This window comes from Alligator mississippiensis, chromosome 8 (assembly GCF_030867095.1).
Source record: "Alligator mississippiensis isolate rAllMis1 chromosome 8, rAllMis1, whole genome shotgun sequence".
NCBI classification, from domain to species: Eukaryota; Metazoa; Chordata; order Crocodylia; family Alligatoridae; genus Alligator; species Alligator mississippiensis.
Window position 1 is genome coordinate 40,933,313 of NC_081831.1, and position 15,503 is coordinate 40,948,815.

Here is a 15,503-nt window from a genome sequence, read left to right on the forward strand (position 1 = left end):
GGTTTGTAGTGACACTTCAGAAGTATAGCTCAGCCTTAAGATGGCATCACCCCAATTGATAGGATTCTTTTTCTGTTTGAGGGCCATAAAGTACCTCCTATAGCTGTTCTGTAGTGTCTTGTATAAAAATACAGTAAAAGCTCTGTTATCCGGCATCCATGGGCAATGTGGGGTGCCAGTTAATCAAATGTGCGGGTTATCTGAGAGTTATACTTATATCCAGCCCAGCAGCTTGGAGGCGTCTTTGCCTGTTCAGCCACCACCACTCCTGCTGCATCTGGTGCACCAGGGCTTTTACTCCCTGGCGTCTGTGCCGGGAGACAGGGAGCAGGGCCCCACGCAGGCTGCTTTGCCCTGGGCCATGGTCAATGAGGAAGAACTGGGACTTGGCTTGCAGTGGCGAAACTGGAAATGCCACGGTGGGACAGATGCCAGTTAATAGAGCATTCCGAATGGTAAAGTGCTGGATAACACAGCTTTTACTGTATATGTATTCTGTAGTGAGCTCCTTTGACCAAGTGCTGAAAAGGCTGATGTAATTGCCTGGGAAGTGAGACATACCAGTATTCCTTTCAGTCTGATGTTCTGACATTTCATTAGGCAAAGCATATGGTCCTAAGGAGTCCTTGAGCTAGGAGCAGGACTTAGCAGGAGAGGCCATGTGGGTGGGAGAGCAGAAGAGGGATGTCTCCTCTCCTGAGCTGTTATTGATTTCAAAGCTCACATAAATATTTCAGCCAATTAATTAGTGCTCTGAAAGATGAGAATGTATATGTAACAAAGAGAGTAAGAGAACATGAGCACATGTGTATGGACATGTCTGTGTGAGAGAATGTGTATTTTGGGGAGAGATCACAAAAAAGAGCATATGCTTGTATTGGGGATAGAGAGGTCTAAGGCACATTTCCCTTACCCTACAGCAAGACAACTCCAAAACTGCTCACAAATAGTTTGTCATGCTCCAGCTTCTTGGATGGCTGAAACTGTTTCAAAATTTTGGGTGGGGTTTTGCCTGCATGGGTTAGCCATTTCATTTCTTGTTTCATGTTTGAAATCTGTGAGATGTCCACAGTAGCTGTGCCTCCCTGTTCTAGCTCACAGAGTGAGGCAAGAAAGGCTAAAGCAAGGCGCACACACAAATATGCCTAATTACAGCTGGTCAGAATTTTAAATTTTGGTATGTCCAACAAGGGGAAAGAGGCTTGGCCCAAAATAAGAATGAAAACTGGAAAATTTGAAATTTATCACAGAAAGGAAATTCTAGAAAAATACATGGAGTTTTTTGGAGGCAGATTGTTTTTGTTTTTTCCTCTTCTGGTTGTTGATATTGTTTTTAAAGAAACACTTCCATTTTGTTTTCTAAAACAAAATGGAGAGATGGCTTTCGTGCTTTTGAGGGATTTTCCAGGGACCTCCTGACCCTCAGAGCTAGGGACAGACATTACACATAAATCAGTTTAAGTGATCAGAAACTGCTTTAAACCTGTAACAGAACAGATGTTCAGTGCACATAAACCAGTTTGAAAAATGACTGAAACCTATTTTAGATAAATTTGGTTGAATGTAATATCAGACATAACTGATTTGGGTCAAACTGGTTTATGCAATGTCTGTTCTACACCCCTTGCTGGTTTAAGTTAAATCAGAGTCCTCCAACATCCTGGCATGCTCTCTGGGCTGGGTGGGGCTCTCTGCTCCAAAGCAGGGCTGGCCCCTCCCCTCTGCTCCCTGGCTGGAGCTCTGGCACAAACTGCAGGCTGCTCCTCCCCCTCCACCACTCCCTGCTAAGCAGGGATTCCCCCCTCCTCTCTGCCTTCCTAAGGAGGTGTCTGTGTATTAGCTAGAAGACCACATGCTGACTACCATCTGTACTGAATCAACAGGTAGAATCAAAAAGTAGCTGGTAACGTCATAGAATCATAGAAGTAGGGTCGGAAGGGACCTTGCAGATCTTCAAGTCCAACCCCCTGCCTGGGCAGGAAGAAAATTGGGCTCAAATGACCCCAGCCAGGTAGGCATCAAGCCGCTTCTTAAAAACCCCCAGGGTAGGAGCCAGCACCACTTCCCTTGGAAGTTGGTTCCAGATCCTAGCCGCCCTAACTGTGAAGTAGTTCTTATGGATGTTTAATCTAAACCTATTCTCCAACAACTTGTGGCCGTTATTCCTTGTTATCCCGGGTGGCGCTAGGGGAAACAAGGTCTCCCCCAAACCCTTCTGGTCCCCCCTAGTGAGTTTATAGACGGTCACCAGGTCCCCCCTCAGCCTTCTCTTTTGAAGGCTGAACAGGTTCAGGTCCCGTAACCTCTCGTTGTAGGGTCTGCCCTGCAGTCCCCAGATCATGCGGATGGCCCTCCTCTGGATCCTCTTAATGTTGTCCACATCCCTCTTGAAGTGGGGTGCCAGAACTGGACACAGTACTCCAGCTGTGGCCTGACCAGTGTCGCGTAGAGGGGGAGAATCACCTCCTTGGACCTACTCGAGATGCACCTGTGGATGCACGATAAGGTCCGGTTAGCCCTGCCAACCGTGACCTCGCATTGTCAGCCCATGTTCGTCTTGAAGTCAATGATGACTCCAAGATCCTTTTCTGCCTTCGTGCTCTCAAGAAGGGAGTTTCCCATCTTGTAAGTGTGCTGCTGGTTACTACTGCCCAAGTACAGCACCCTGCACTTGTCAGTATTGAAACGCATCCTGTTTTTGTTAGCCTACCCCTGCAACCTATCCAGGTCTTTCTGCAGTCTCTCCCTCCCTGCTAATGTGCCCACCTCTCCCCATATTTTGGTATCATCAGCAAATTTGAACAGGTTGCTTTTCACCCCGTTGTCCAAATCGCTGATAAAGAAATTGAACAGCGTGGGCCCAAGGACTGAGCCCTGGGGGACTCCGCTGCCCACTTCCCCCCAGGTTGAATATGACCTGTCCACCACCATCCTCTGAGTATGACCTTTCAGCCAATTCACAATCCATCTGATCGTGTAGGCATCGATGCCACAGTCACCTAGTTTTTTAATGAGGATGGGGTGGTTGACAGTGTCAAAGGCCTTGCTGAAGTCCAGAAAGACTACATCCATGGCGACACCTGCATCCAGTGCTTTTGTGACCTGATCGTAAAAGGCAATCAGGTAGGTCTGACATGACCTGCCCCTAATGAAACGGTGCTGGTTGCCCTTGAGCATCATCACCGATGCCGACCCATCACAGATGTGCTCCTTGATGATCTTCTCAAAGAGTTTCCCCAGGATTGAGGTAAGACTGACAGGCCTATAGTTGCCCGGGTCCTCCCTCCTCCCTTTTTTAAAGATGGGGACCACATTGGCTATCTTCCAATCATCTGGCACCTGGCCCGAGCACCACGAGCGCTTGTAAAGCTGTGCTAAGGGCCCTGCAATAACCCCTGCTAGCTCCCTCAACACTCTGGGGTGGAGAGCATCTGGACCTGCTGATTTCAACATGTCCAGCCCCTCCAGTAGCACTCCTTCTGTTGCTTTCTTAATGGGGTGATAAACACTGAGTTAGGCGGTGATAACTACTGTTATCAGTTCCCTGCTGGGCTAATCAGAGCATCCTGCTGTGGCCTGGCCAACCCCTGCCCCAGCTCAGTGCTATGGAAGGAAAAGAGGGCTGCTGTATCGCCCCCCAGCTTCTAGTCTGAGCCACTGCAGGCATGCACCTGCATTTCTGGAATGTCTATCCAGTTACAAAACTGATTTAGCCTAGCCAGGTTAGATTAACCTGCAAAGATTTTTATCAATTCAAGCTCAGGCTTTTTGAATGTCTGTCCCTCACCTAGAAGACCTCTTGACATACTGTGACAGAGCTGGACACTGCCTGATAAGTACTCAGAAGTCCAGAAGTCCTCTGCTGTCGTGTGGGGACTTTATGGAAAAATTTCATCTTAAGCTTGGCCTAACAGGCATTCTGCTGCAGAGTTAGAACAAAAGTCCTGAGAGTCAGAGTCCTTGTTGGACTCCTTGGTCTGTGGTGATAAGCCTTGAAGTCCTAGGGTCTCCCAGTCTGAGGCAGTTCACAAGTCCTGGCTACCCCAGACCTATGTATTCTGGAAGTCCCCAGGCCATCAGCTCCAGAACCAGTTTGCAAGGTGAGCTGGAAACCAGTCAGTTTTCTGACAAAAGCCTGTCTGCCAGACACAGTTCCATCAGAACCACATGAGTGTTTCAGCAGCAGCTCATCAAACTGTTTTCCTGTGACAACCCTTTGTGTTAGAATATTCCTGACCAGCTCTCTTTCCAATCTGATACATACACACATACACCCACATACACAGATGCACGTCCACATATGCACATGCACACAAACACCCACCCTGACAGATATACACATTGGTGAGCAGCTCTGAAGTAGTCAGGGATCTCTAGTGCTGACTCCAGATGCAGAAGTGGCACAGCACTCTCTACCAGTTGCTTTACATGACAGTCACAGAGACTGAGAGCTCTACTCCAGAATTCTGGATACTTAGAATAAGTGAAATGAGTTAGAGGCTGGCGTAGCCTTGTTATTGTCCTTGGTATTGATGTTGAGATGCAGCTATTGGTCAGGATACCTTACTAGCTAAAGCAAGTATGAACTAATTCAGCTTCAGTATAGCCCAACTGCATTGAAAAAGATGCTGAGAGCCCACCCCATGCTAGCCAAATATCATGTAAATCTAATTAGGATTCCAAGGTTCAGAGTCTGAAAGCTTTTCTGCACTATCCTGTGGTGCACAGAGCTGCAAGAATGCAGTTTCATAGTTTCATAGTTGGTAGGGTCAGAAGGGACCTGAGCAGATCATTAAGTCCAACCTCCTGCCATGGTCAGGAAAGAATTCTGGGGTCAAACGACCCCGGCTAGATGATTATCTAGCCTCCTTTTGAAGACCCCCAGGGTAGGAGCGAGCACCACTTCCCTTGGAAGTTGGCTCCAGATCCTAGCCACCCTGACTGTGAAGCAGTGCCTCCTTATATCTAGCCTGAATCTACTCTCAGTCAACTTATGGCCATTATTCCTCATTACTCCTAGTAGTGCTGAGGGGAACAGGGACTCTCCCATAGCCTGCTGGTCCCCCTTGGCCAGTTTGTAGACGGCCACCAGATCCCCTCTGGTGACTGTGTACAATTCATTTTTTCCATTACTTTATTTTTCTGCTGTTTGGCATTTTGCTGCAATTAAAGCAATCAGGCCAGGTCCTCCTGTTCATTTCAAACTTTTTGTGCTGCTCTGGTTCAGAGAAACACAACTTCCCCATATTGCTGAGTGTTCACCCAATGTGCATATAAAGTTGGCATGAATGTCTCCTCCTGAAATTTATCTCCTTCTTCAGCCACTGTCATGGAGAGGACAAGAAAATTCTGTGATCCAGTTATTCTCAGTTGGTGTATTGTCCCTTTGAATCCCTGTGTGTTTCAGAGGTGCTTTAAGGCGGCTCTAAATTGCACCAAGGCCATTATGGCACTGGCCCCAAAAATCTGGGATCTGAGCCAACTCTTTTGTTCTCTCTCTGACTCAGCCACAACCACTGGGTATTGATTGCAGCTGAAAAATCTAACCTCCTAGAGTGAATTAAAAGGCATATTTGGCTTATTGGATTTCATCATGTACAAGAAGAAAAGTACTGGTGATAAGGATGGGGTTCTTTTGAGAGGATGACTTTGAAAACACCTTATTGAAATCCCTTTGGAACAATAAGGCACTCAGCAATGCCAAAGTTGTTTAAAAGGAAAGGTAAGGAGGGTATGCAGGAGAAAAGGGGCAGTTTCTTCTTGACAAAAGCAGAAAGGATGGTAAGGTTTGTGCACAAAATATCAACATTATCTTTATGCTAATGACACTGAATAATGGGACAAGCAGAATGCATTCTGGTTCAGAGATATTTGCAAGCCAGAAAAAGTTATGCTCTCCTCAAGAACTGATGGACATGGCTGAAGTGCTTTGAAAAACTCAAAGGGCTATAGTGTCCCAGAACTCACCTGTACCACTAAAGCAGTAAGCCCACTCATCCACTTCTTCTCCACACCTGTCAACCCTGGAATTGGGATGATAAGGACATCCTTAGAAGGGGGCACCCCAAGCTGCTACTCTTGGAAGTGCTGGATACCTAGATCCTCTGTGCCACATCAGGGGAACTCTTGGTTACTCTTTTTGTTAACGTATCTGCCTTCTGTATTTGACAGATAAGAAAGGGGATCGTCAGCTAGAATAGCAATGTAGGTGACAATGGGAAGTAGACAATACAGTTTGGCCCAAGGGCCATTGCAGTGTAGAAGTCCATTGGCTTCAATGAGTTTTGGGTCAGGTTCTGGTGAAAGCATTGTCTGCTAGGTGAAGAGGGTGTAAACAGTTCACAGACAAGGCAGAATGAAGAGGACATCAAAAAGCTGGAGGCAGGGTGCATATTTTGCTGCTTGAGGAAGTTATTTCAAGTTGTACAATGTTTCTTTACCAGGCTGAAGAGCAAGAGTTTAGCTGAGTTTGTGCTTACAAACTCACAAGGCTGCACTGGGAGCCCTTTGCTCCCAGCAGTGAGCAGTCACTCACACCAGGATTTTCTTAGACTTCGGTCTAACATTGGGACCACTGGAGTTCAGTCTGGCTGACAATGAACAGGCAGGAGCTATTTAGCAGAACAGGACCTGCACTGAGTAAAACAGCTTGTATTTCATAACACTGCTCACAGTCGGGGTCAAGCTCAACAAATAATATCCCTGTGCTTCATACAGCACTATCACCCATAGTGTAAATAAGATCAGGCAGACTGACATTATTTGTGGCAACCAAGGAAATGTAAAGCCAAGTGTGCTGCTGTTGCATCTGGAGGAAGAGGTGTGGTGCTGTGACACCAGTCTGGAGGAGAGAAGGGCTTGGGGAGGACTCCAGGATTGCAAGGTGACATATTTGTCGTTAGCTTTGACAGAAGGCACTGACTTGTCACTTTGCCTCACACCTCTGGGTAATAAGAAAAAGGCCCAGATATTCCCCTGCCCTGAAATCAGTTCTGAACAGGGAAGCAGATTCTCTGGGTTTTACCTGCCCCAGGGTCTAAAGTCATTGCTACTGGGACTGCTGCTGCTGTAGTGCAGTCTTCTTGCTCTGAGTTGTTGCTACAGCTGCTACAGCAGTGGCACCCATCTTATCCTTGGACCAAGCTGCTGCTGCTGCCACTGCCACAGCAGACTCCCAAGGCACATAGCCACAAGCATGCACATGCAGGGGCCTGCATTCCCCATGGGACAAATAGCAGTGGCACATCTTTGTGCCACTGCTATTTGTCCCCAGGCATGCCCCTGCACAAGTGCTCTGGCACATGGGAAAAGAACCTGGGTAGGGTAGGTGAGGCTGGGGCCAGCACCTGTGCTGGCTCCAGCAGCCTTACCTGGGGTCCTGGGGCCTCCTGGAACAGCAGCAGTACCAAACCAGCTGCTTGGAGGCCAGGCAGCAGCCAGAGCATGGCTCTGGTGGGCTCATAGGAACACACCCCCTGGGGCAGCCATTTTGATACACCATCTAAGTTGCTGACTGGGGCTGGTTCCCCACTTGCGCTCCCATAATGTATATAATTAAGAAACATATATATCTGCTTTGTATGGGTTTGCAGACAGATTTGTGGGAACTGTAAAGACTCCCTAACCTGCTGGTTAGAAGTGAATCTATATCACATTCCAAAATCACAAGTTCCATTTGCTATGATGGCAGGGCAAACTTGACAGCAAGCTTCATAACAAAATTTCTTCCATGAATACAGTATAGGCACTTCTAGAAGAGTTAGCTGCATTTATATTCAGTTAAACAGAACTGCAAGTACTATCTGTGGCAGCACCATCTGCTGACTCTCAGTAACATTGCACCAACTTAGTTCTCATGCAGCACAAATGACTTCACAATGGCTGAACACAGTATGAGTCATCCTAGAACTTGATCCATTCCATCCAGCTCAGTAGATCCACATATTCCACTGGTTTCAAGGGGGTGGTTGTCCATGTTGCACTTTTCCTGTTTCCACGTTACAAAAATTGCCATTTTCTTAGCTTAATCAAGTTTGAAGATCCACCTCATTTTATCATATTAGTCATTTTATATCATGGTAATTTAAATCACCTCCAACATGTTTTATTTTTAGTGGCTGAATTTCTGATAAGAGGATTATTTGTATCGTGTTATTTTTTCAATGTGTATCTGACATAGGGGCAAAAGTGGCATTTTCCATGCCTTGCAATGATTTCACCACCAGGTACTGCTTAGGTTCACTCAGAAATCCATGGAATTTATGTTGCAATGCTTCAACAAGACACCAGGTGCTAATCTTGCAATTTTTTACTGGTGATTTATAGTTCAAGGTTCAGATTAATGTAAAATACAACTTTTTTGGATTCCAAAACAAATTGTTTCCCATGTTTGCATGCACTTTGCTGCTGGCTGGCCCTGCTGTGGATTTTGGTGCTCTCACACCATACCTGGGTGGGCCGTGCATTGCCACAGTGCCACAAGTGGCTGCCCTTGCCATGAATTTCAGGGCTCTCCTCTTCCCTTCCCCCTTTGCAGGCAGGCAATGCTCCTTATCCCTGCTGCCGCTTCTCACAGCCAGCAAACTTCTTCCATTCCAGTGCCCCAACTTTTATCTTGCCCTGCTTCGCTGCCCCCCGCATGCCCTGCTTCACTGTCCCTCAGATGCCCTGCTTCGCTGCCCCCCATACGCCCTGCTTTGCTGCCCCCACCATGGGGTGGCTGACCCTGAACCCCTGGTGTGCACCACGGCTTTCACACTATGCTTGGGCTGTGCACGGCCATAGTATGATGGCTGGCTGGTCCTGCCATGAATTTTGGGGATCTCCCTCCCTTTTCCCCACTGCTGATTCTCTGGGCTGGTAAGCCTCTTCCATTCTAGCACCCCAATTTTTCTGCTGCTCCTCACATGGCCACCCCTACCACCCCAAGTGGTGGCTGACCCCATGCCCCTGGAGCACACGCCTGCTTTCATACCATGCCCAGGCAGGCTGTGCATGGCCACAGGGCCACAGGTGGCTGGCCTTGCTGTGACTATTGGGGCTCCTCCCCTTCCCTACCCCATCCGCCGACAGGCAATGCCCTTTTTCCCTGCTGCCGATTCTCAGAGATGGCAAGCTTCTTCCATTCCAGCACCACAACTTTTATCCTGCTCCTCCCTCACATGCCCTGCTTCACTACTCTCCCCAAGGGGTGGCTGACCCCTGGAGCACACCCCGGCTTTCACACCACACCCAGGCTATGCATGGCCACAGTACTGTGGCTGGCTGGCCCTGCCATGCATTCCAGGGATCTCTCCCCTTTTTCCCTGCTACCGCTTCTCCGAGCCAGCAGGCCTCTTCCATTCCAGTGCCCCAGCTTTCTGGTGCTCCCCTCAACCCAAGATTCTTCCAACCCTCTTCACATTTCTTCATTTCTAGCAAGCACACAAAAACCAATCTTGTACAGAGCAAAACAATGTAATGACATAATTTAATTTTAACTTTAACAAATGAATAATTTAATTTAATAATATAATTTAACTTTAGCAAAGAAAGGAAGGACTTTTGACTTTTTAACTACTTTATTCAGGGGTTCAGGGATACAAAAAGTTTGGCTGCTTACAAAGCAAACAAATTACTATCAAACAAAGAACATCATGTCATTGCATTCATAACATCACACTGTGACAGACACCTTCACTACATTCCACAGCGTGTCTTAAATTCTTTTATGGGGTGGGAACACTGGCCATGTGGTCATATCTATAAACAATTCCTACCCTGCTCTATCCAATCATACACGTGAAAACGCCTTCAACTTCCCACACAAAAAGAAAGGAAAAAAGCAGCCTGGTGAGGGCCCAGGGCACGGCACTAGCTGGAAGTCGTAGTCCAACACTGAGCCTGCCTGGTCACCCAGCTTGGTCATGACATCAGAGCGAGTATTTGAGACTGCCGTCCTCCACATGGCACAGCGCTCCCTCAAGGCCCCAGCATGTCTCAAAGGTGGGCACTGCCTGCTGGAGAACAGCATACTCAAACTCCAGTGAGAGGCGCACCTGCACCAGGAGGCAGAAAAGCCACAAGGCATCATCTGAGCCGGTCCTGGCAAGCCGGTTTCAGTGGCTCTTGAGGATAGCTATCTTGGCCTGACCCAGTAAAGAGTTAGCCAGGAAGACAGGGCCCTTCTCAGCCACCCAGTATGGGTAGGAGCATATGTAGGTGGTCTCCAAGAGGCTCCGGCCCAGCGCTCACAACAGCGGCTCGAGGGTGACAAAGAGCAGCCGCAGGCGGGGACAGTCAAGGAAGGCATGAAAGAGGGTCTCCTCAACACCCCCCAGGCAGAAGAGACAGGCCGCCGAGGTGGCTGGGTCAAAGTGGGACGCAAACGTGCCAGTGGCTAGGATGCCATGCAGCAATCGCCACTGCAGGTTACCAGTCTTCTTGGTGGTTGGCGGCTTATACAATGTGCGCCATGCCGCATGGGCTGGTGGAGAATCTGGCGGCCCCAGGCACCGTCGCCATGGTGTATCGGGGCAGCCCGGCAGCACTTGAGCATGGTGGACATGAACCACCCAGGCATATAGGCTTCTACGCAACAGAAAAGCAAAGGGGCAACCCGTGTCACTGTCAGGTGGCACAGGGAGCATCAGCAGGGTGCCAGGGCCAATGGTCAGCTCACTGGTCATGGCCAGGGTGAATAGCAGCACAGGAAAAACCTCACTTGGGACATCTGCAGCACAGGGGACCTGGCCCACCCAGAGATGGTCATCCAGGGAGGCTGCTGCCTCCAGTGGGAGGGTAGCCTGGATGTCACACAGAAGACAGCCCATGCTGTGGACGGAGGGCATGCCCAGCCAGGTGGTCAAGGCCTCGGGTGAGAGCCAGGCTGACCAAGCAGGGCAAGGAGATGGCTCAGGCAGAGGACACGCACCTGGATGAGAACGGCCATGAGGCTGGCAGAGGCCAGGCTCAGCATAGGGCACCTCAGAGCTGGGTCGTGCACCAGGGGTTCCCTCAGCAGCTGCGGGAACTGCAGGTGATGGGTCTGGGGTGAAGGCAGAAGATGGCCTGCCAAATTCGTACCATGCCATGGTAGAAAGCTGGAAGCACCGCCCAGTTCAAAAGCGTGAGATCCAACAGAAAGAGCTCCCAGTCAAAGCCGAGGGCCCCCACCCTCAGCAGAAATTGGCATGGTAGTTGTTGCCAAGGTAGGTGCTTCTCTCTGTACAGGAGTCATTGAAAGACCTGCAAGCAGAAGGCAGCCACCTTGCTTGCAAGGTCTACCAAACTCTGGCCCCCCTCCGCTACAGGTAGATAAAGGACAGCTCGTGGGAGCCAGGGGCACCCATCCCAGAAAAAATGGACCAGGAGGTGCTGGAGTCTCTCGAGTAGGACCTGTGGTGGATCGAGTAGAGTACGGTGCACCAGTGCCACAAGGTCGCCACCGCTAAGTTGTTCGCGATGAGGATACGTCCACAGTAGGAGAGGCTGGGTAGGTGCCAGTGCCACCTTTGAAGGCGGGCCTCCACTCCTTCCTCGAGGCCATCCCAGTTGTGCACCATGAACGACAATGGCCCTAGGAACACGCCCAGGACCTTAAGGCCCTCATGGTGCCAGGCAAGGCCCCCTGGCAAATCTGGGGGAGTCATGGTGATACACGCACCAAGCAACAGGGTATCACTCTTGGCCCAGTTGATACGGGCCGAAGAGGCGAGTTTGTAGGCTCACTGGCAGTCTGTCAGGCCTCCACGTCTTCTTGGGTGTTAAGGAAGATGGTCACATCATCTGCATATGCTGACAGCCAGAGCAGAGGGGCAACGAACAGGCCCATGGCCAGTGGCAAGGCCACATGATCCTTGCGGCGCCACAGTGCATGCAGCAGTGGCTCAATGGTGAGGGCATGGAGCATGCCCGACAGGGGACAGCCCTGATGGATGCCTCTGTGTCCGGGAAATGGGGCACAGAGCACCCCATTCACCTTGAGCAGACTGGAAGTGTCTTGATACAAGACGCAGAGCGCCCTGGTGAAAAGGGGCCCAAAGCCAAAGGCCTCCAGGGTCTGAAAGAGGTAGGCGTGGTCCACCCAGTCAAAGGCTTTCTCCTGATCCAAAGAGATGAGACCAATGTCTAGGCCAAAGAGATCACTGACTGTAAGCAGGTCATGCAGCAGAAACGGGTTGTCTTGGATGGTTCTGCCTGGCATGCAGTAGCTCTGCTCAGGCCCGGTGATGGAGGCCATGACAGTGCAGAGGCGGGTGGCCAGCGCTTTGGCCAGAATCTTATAGTCCGCGCACAGCAACGACACTGGCTGCCAGTTCTTAATGCAGCCAAGGTCTCCTTTCTTGGGCAGCAGCATGAGCACTGCACAGTGGCAACTGATCAACAAGACCTTGTTGGCAAGACTCTCCTGAAAAACACGCAGGAGACAGGGACTGAGAAGAGGCCAGAAAGTCTTGTAGAACTCAGCAGGTAACCCGTCGAGGCCTGGGGCCTTGCCGGAGGTGAGGGCAGCTGTCAGCTCCATCAGAGACAATTCCTGCTCAAGCTCACTGGCCTCCAGGGCACAAAGGCGTGAAAAGCCTGCATGGAGTTCCCGCACAGACTCGGGGCAGAATGGCTCAGCCACAAACAGGTCACGTTAGAAGGCAACGGCGTACTCACGTACTTCACCCAGGTGGGTGATTACCTGGCCCTCAGGGGTCTTGAGGTGATCTAAGACATTGCTCGCTCCCCGCCATCACTCCAGGTTGAAGGAGAAGCGGGTTGGGGCATCTGTTCCGGCCAGCTCTTGGCAGCGGGCATGGATCCTTGCTCCATGGGCCGCACTCTCTGCCAAGTCACGCTGGCACTTCCTATGGAACCGCAGGCTCTCGCGCATCACTTCATCACTGCTGGCAGCCAGCAGGGCAGCCTCAAGCTCTACCACATCTTGCTCCAGCTCTCTGATATGGCGGCGCAGTTGGTGGCCAGCTGCGTGTACTTCTGGCAAAAAGCCCGGATCTGTACCTTGCCCACATCCCACCATAACTTCCAGGAGGAGTAATTCAGTCTTGTGGCCTCCCAGCCCTGCCAAAAGTTGGCAAAGCAGTCCTGGAAGTAAGAGTCTTGAAGTAGGCTGACTTTGAAGCACCAATAGGATGCTCGCGTGCAGGTTCTCCCTGGCAGGCTCAATTCACAGCAAGCCATGCCATAATCTGACAGACCTGAGGGAATGATGTGACCACTGCGTAGGAGTGACAAATGGTGCCTGGTGACATAAATGCGATTGAGGCGGGCCATAGTGAGACCACCAGCACTCATCCTGGCCCAGGTGTACTGATGCGTGTTGAGGTGCAGGGCTCTCCAGACATCAACGAGGCCTGCAGTCTCCAAGATGGACTGCAGCTTGCAGGCTGAGGGCAGGTGAGGCTCAGGCCCCTTACGGTTGAGCGGGGTGTCAGCAGTACAATTAGAGTCCCCACCTACAAGGAGCAGGTCATCATTCTCACTAGCATCGCGCAAATGGGCAGCCAAGGTCTCGAAGAAAGTGACCCTCTCCTGGCCATCATTTGGTACATAAACATTGACAAGAAACAGGTGGTGTTGTGCTAGGGTGACGTGGACGGTCAGCAGGCATCCGGGGACAATCTCCCTTGCCACTGCCATGTCATGCTGTAGTTGTGACGATAGAAGAGTCGCAACTCCGGTGCTAAGATTAGTGCCATGACTCAAAATCAACTGGCCTTACCAGGCAGCATGCGAAGCCATCTGATTGAGCCTGTTGGAATGCATCTCCTGGAGGAAGGCGACAGCCAGCCACTTCTGGCGCAGGAGCTCCAGGACGGACTCCCATTTCACCAGATCTCGACAGCCATTCATGTTAAAAGTACCAATGGCTGTGGCTGCCATGGGCGTGGGTATGGGAGAGGAAGAGTGAGGTAAGGTATAAATAAAAGAGCGAGCCCCCGAGAGCAGAGCAAAAAGCAGAGACAGGTAAAAAAAAAAGACCTGTCATGCCCTACTCTACTCCAGGGACCCCGCCAGGCCCCATTGATCTCTCACCCACTGTGTGAGTTTCTCCAGACGATAAGCCATCTGCCGAGTGCCTAGATCTTGCTGCATAAGTTTGGCTGCAGCTCTGACAGCCTTGATAAAAACTTTAGGATCTGCACACCATTGGGTGATGCGCCCCGCTATGTTCTTCTGTCCCTTAGTCTGCTTCAATTATGCAAGGAGTCCCCCATAGTCGGGACCAACCCAGCTGGGGTCTGCCAACATGGGCTGCACATTTTTGACAGATGCACGGCGAGGCTGCACCCTAGTTGGGGGCTAAGCTTCCATATCCTCAATATCTAAACCCATCAACCTCCTCTGATCTTCTAGGTCAAAGTCTGGCTCTTGAAGAGCAATCCCCACCTTCTTGGAGGAACAGAGGCCATCCTGCTCTCGTGGTCACTTGCAACACACAGTAAGCTAGATCTCCATATCACTAGCCTCCTCATCTAGTTCAGTAGTTTGGGGTGTGACCAAGAGGTCAGCAGACTCCTCTGCTGCCCCCTGGGTCAGATCTACAGAAGAGAAACATTGTGCATAGCTCTTACTGCCACCCACTTCCGGAAGCTGGGAGACAGTCAGGGGTTAGTGACCCCTGCCTTCGCCTCCCCCATCTACAAGCTTCCGTCATCCCTGATCAACAGGGTCATTGACATGACAGCTGGAGTGGGGCCAGGCTCTCCAGCAGGGCCCCCCTCCCCCCCCCGAGCACCAGCTGAGGAAGGTCTCAGCGGGGATAGGAAGTCCTGAGTGGTCCCTTTCACTTTCCTCTCTTTGTTCTTCTTCTTCTTCATGGCAGATGGCCCACCCTTCATAAAGGATGGGTCAGTCTGCTTCTGGCCTGCCTCCCCAGGGCCATCCACCCCAAGCAAGGTCGTGATGGAGGGCAACTGGGAGGAGGCCTGAACACCATCATCCAACAGGGCCTTGGTGCCACAATCACTGACCACCCCAGCCACCTTAATCGGGGTGGTCAGGGCAGGCAGGGGGGAAGTGGAGGCATCAGCCTCTCCACCTGGTGGCGTCTCTGTACTGGTGGGGGTGGGCACTGTAGGTGGAATGAGTAGTGGGAAGGGTTGGGGCCTAGTCCCAGCCCCTCCGCTGGATGGCACACCCATGCCAGAGACTCCAGCCCCCTCAGATGGAACAGGGGTAGAAGGAGGTTGGGAAAAGCTCCCGGCCTCACTGGGTGGGGCCTGCACCCCAAAAGTGGATGCGCCTTCCGTCAGCGCCACTGTAGTCACCGGTATTTTGGCTGGCCTCCCCCATGGGCATTGGGCTGCTAGGTGGAAAGAGCTACCACACTGAAAACACGTGGTCACCCCAAAGGAAAAATAGATCACAAACCTCCGCCCATTGAACACGAGGCTCAAGGACTGAGGCAGAGACCATGGGCCCTCCCTGAGAAGCATGAAAACCTGCCTTCGAAAAAACAGGACGTGCCTCAGTTTGGGGTTCTTACTTCCTATTGTCAGTTGGCGAAAGGGACT

At 50.8% G+C, this 15,503-nt stretch overlaps 1 protein-coding gene across 8 annotated transcripts in view; it reads left to right on the forward strand.

Annotated features, from left to right (window-relative positions):
• Positions 1 to 15,503, forward strand: part of GABRA3 (gamma-aminobutyric acid type A receptor subunit alpha3) — a 243,038-nt gene that overhangs the window by 128,579 nt on the left and 98,956 nt on the right. The window lies entirely within an intron of this gene.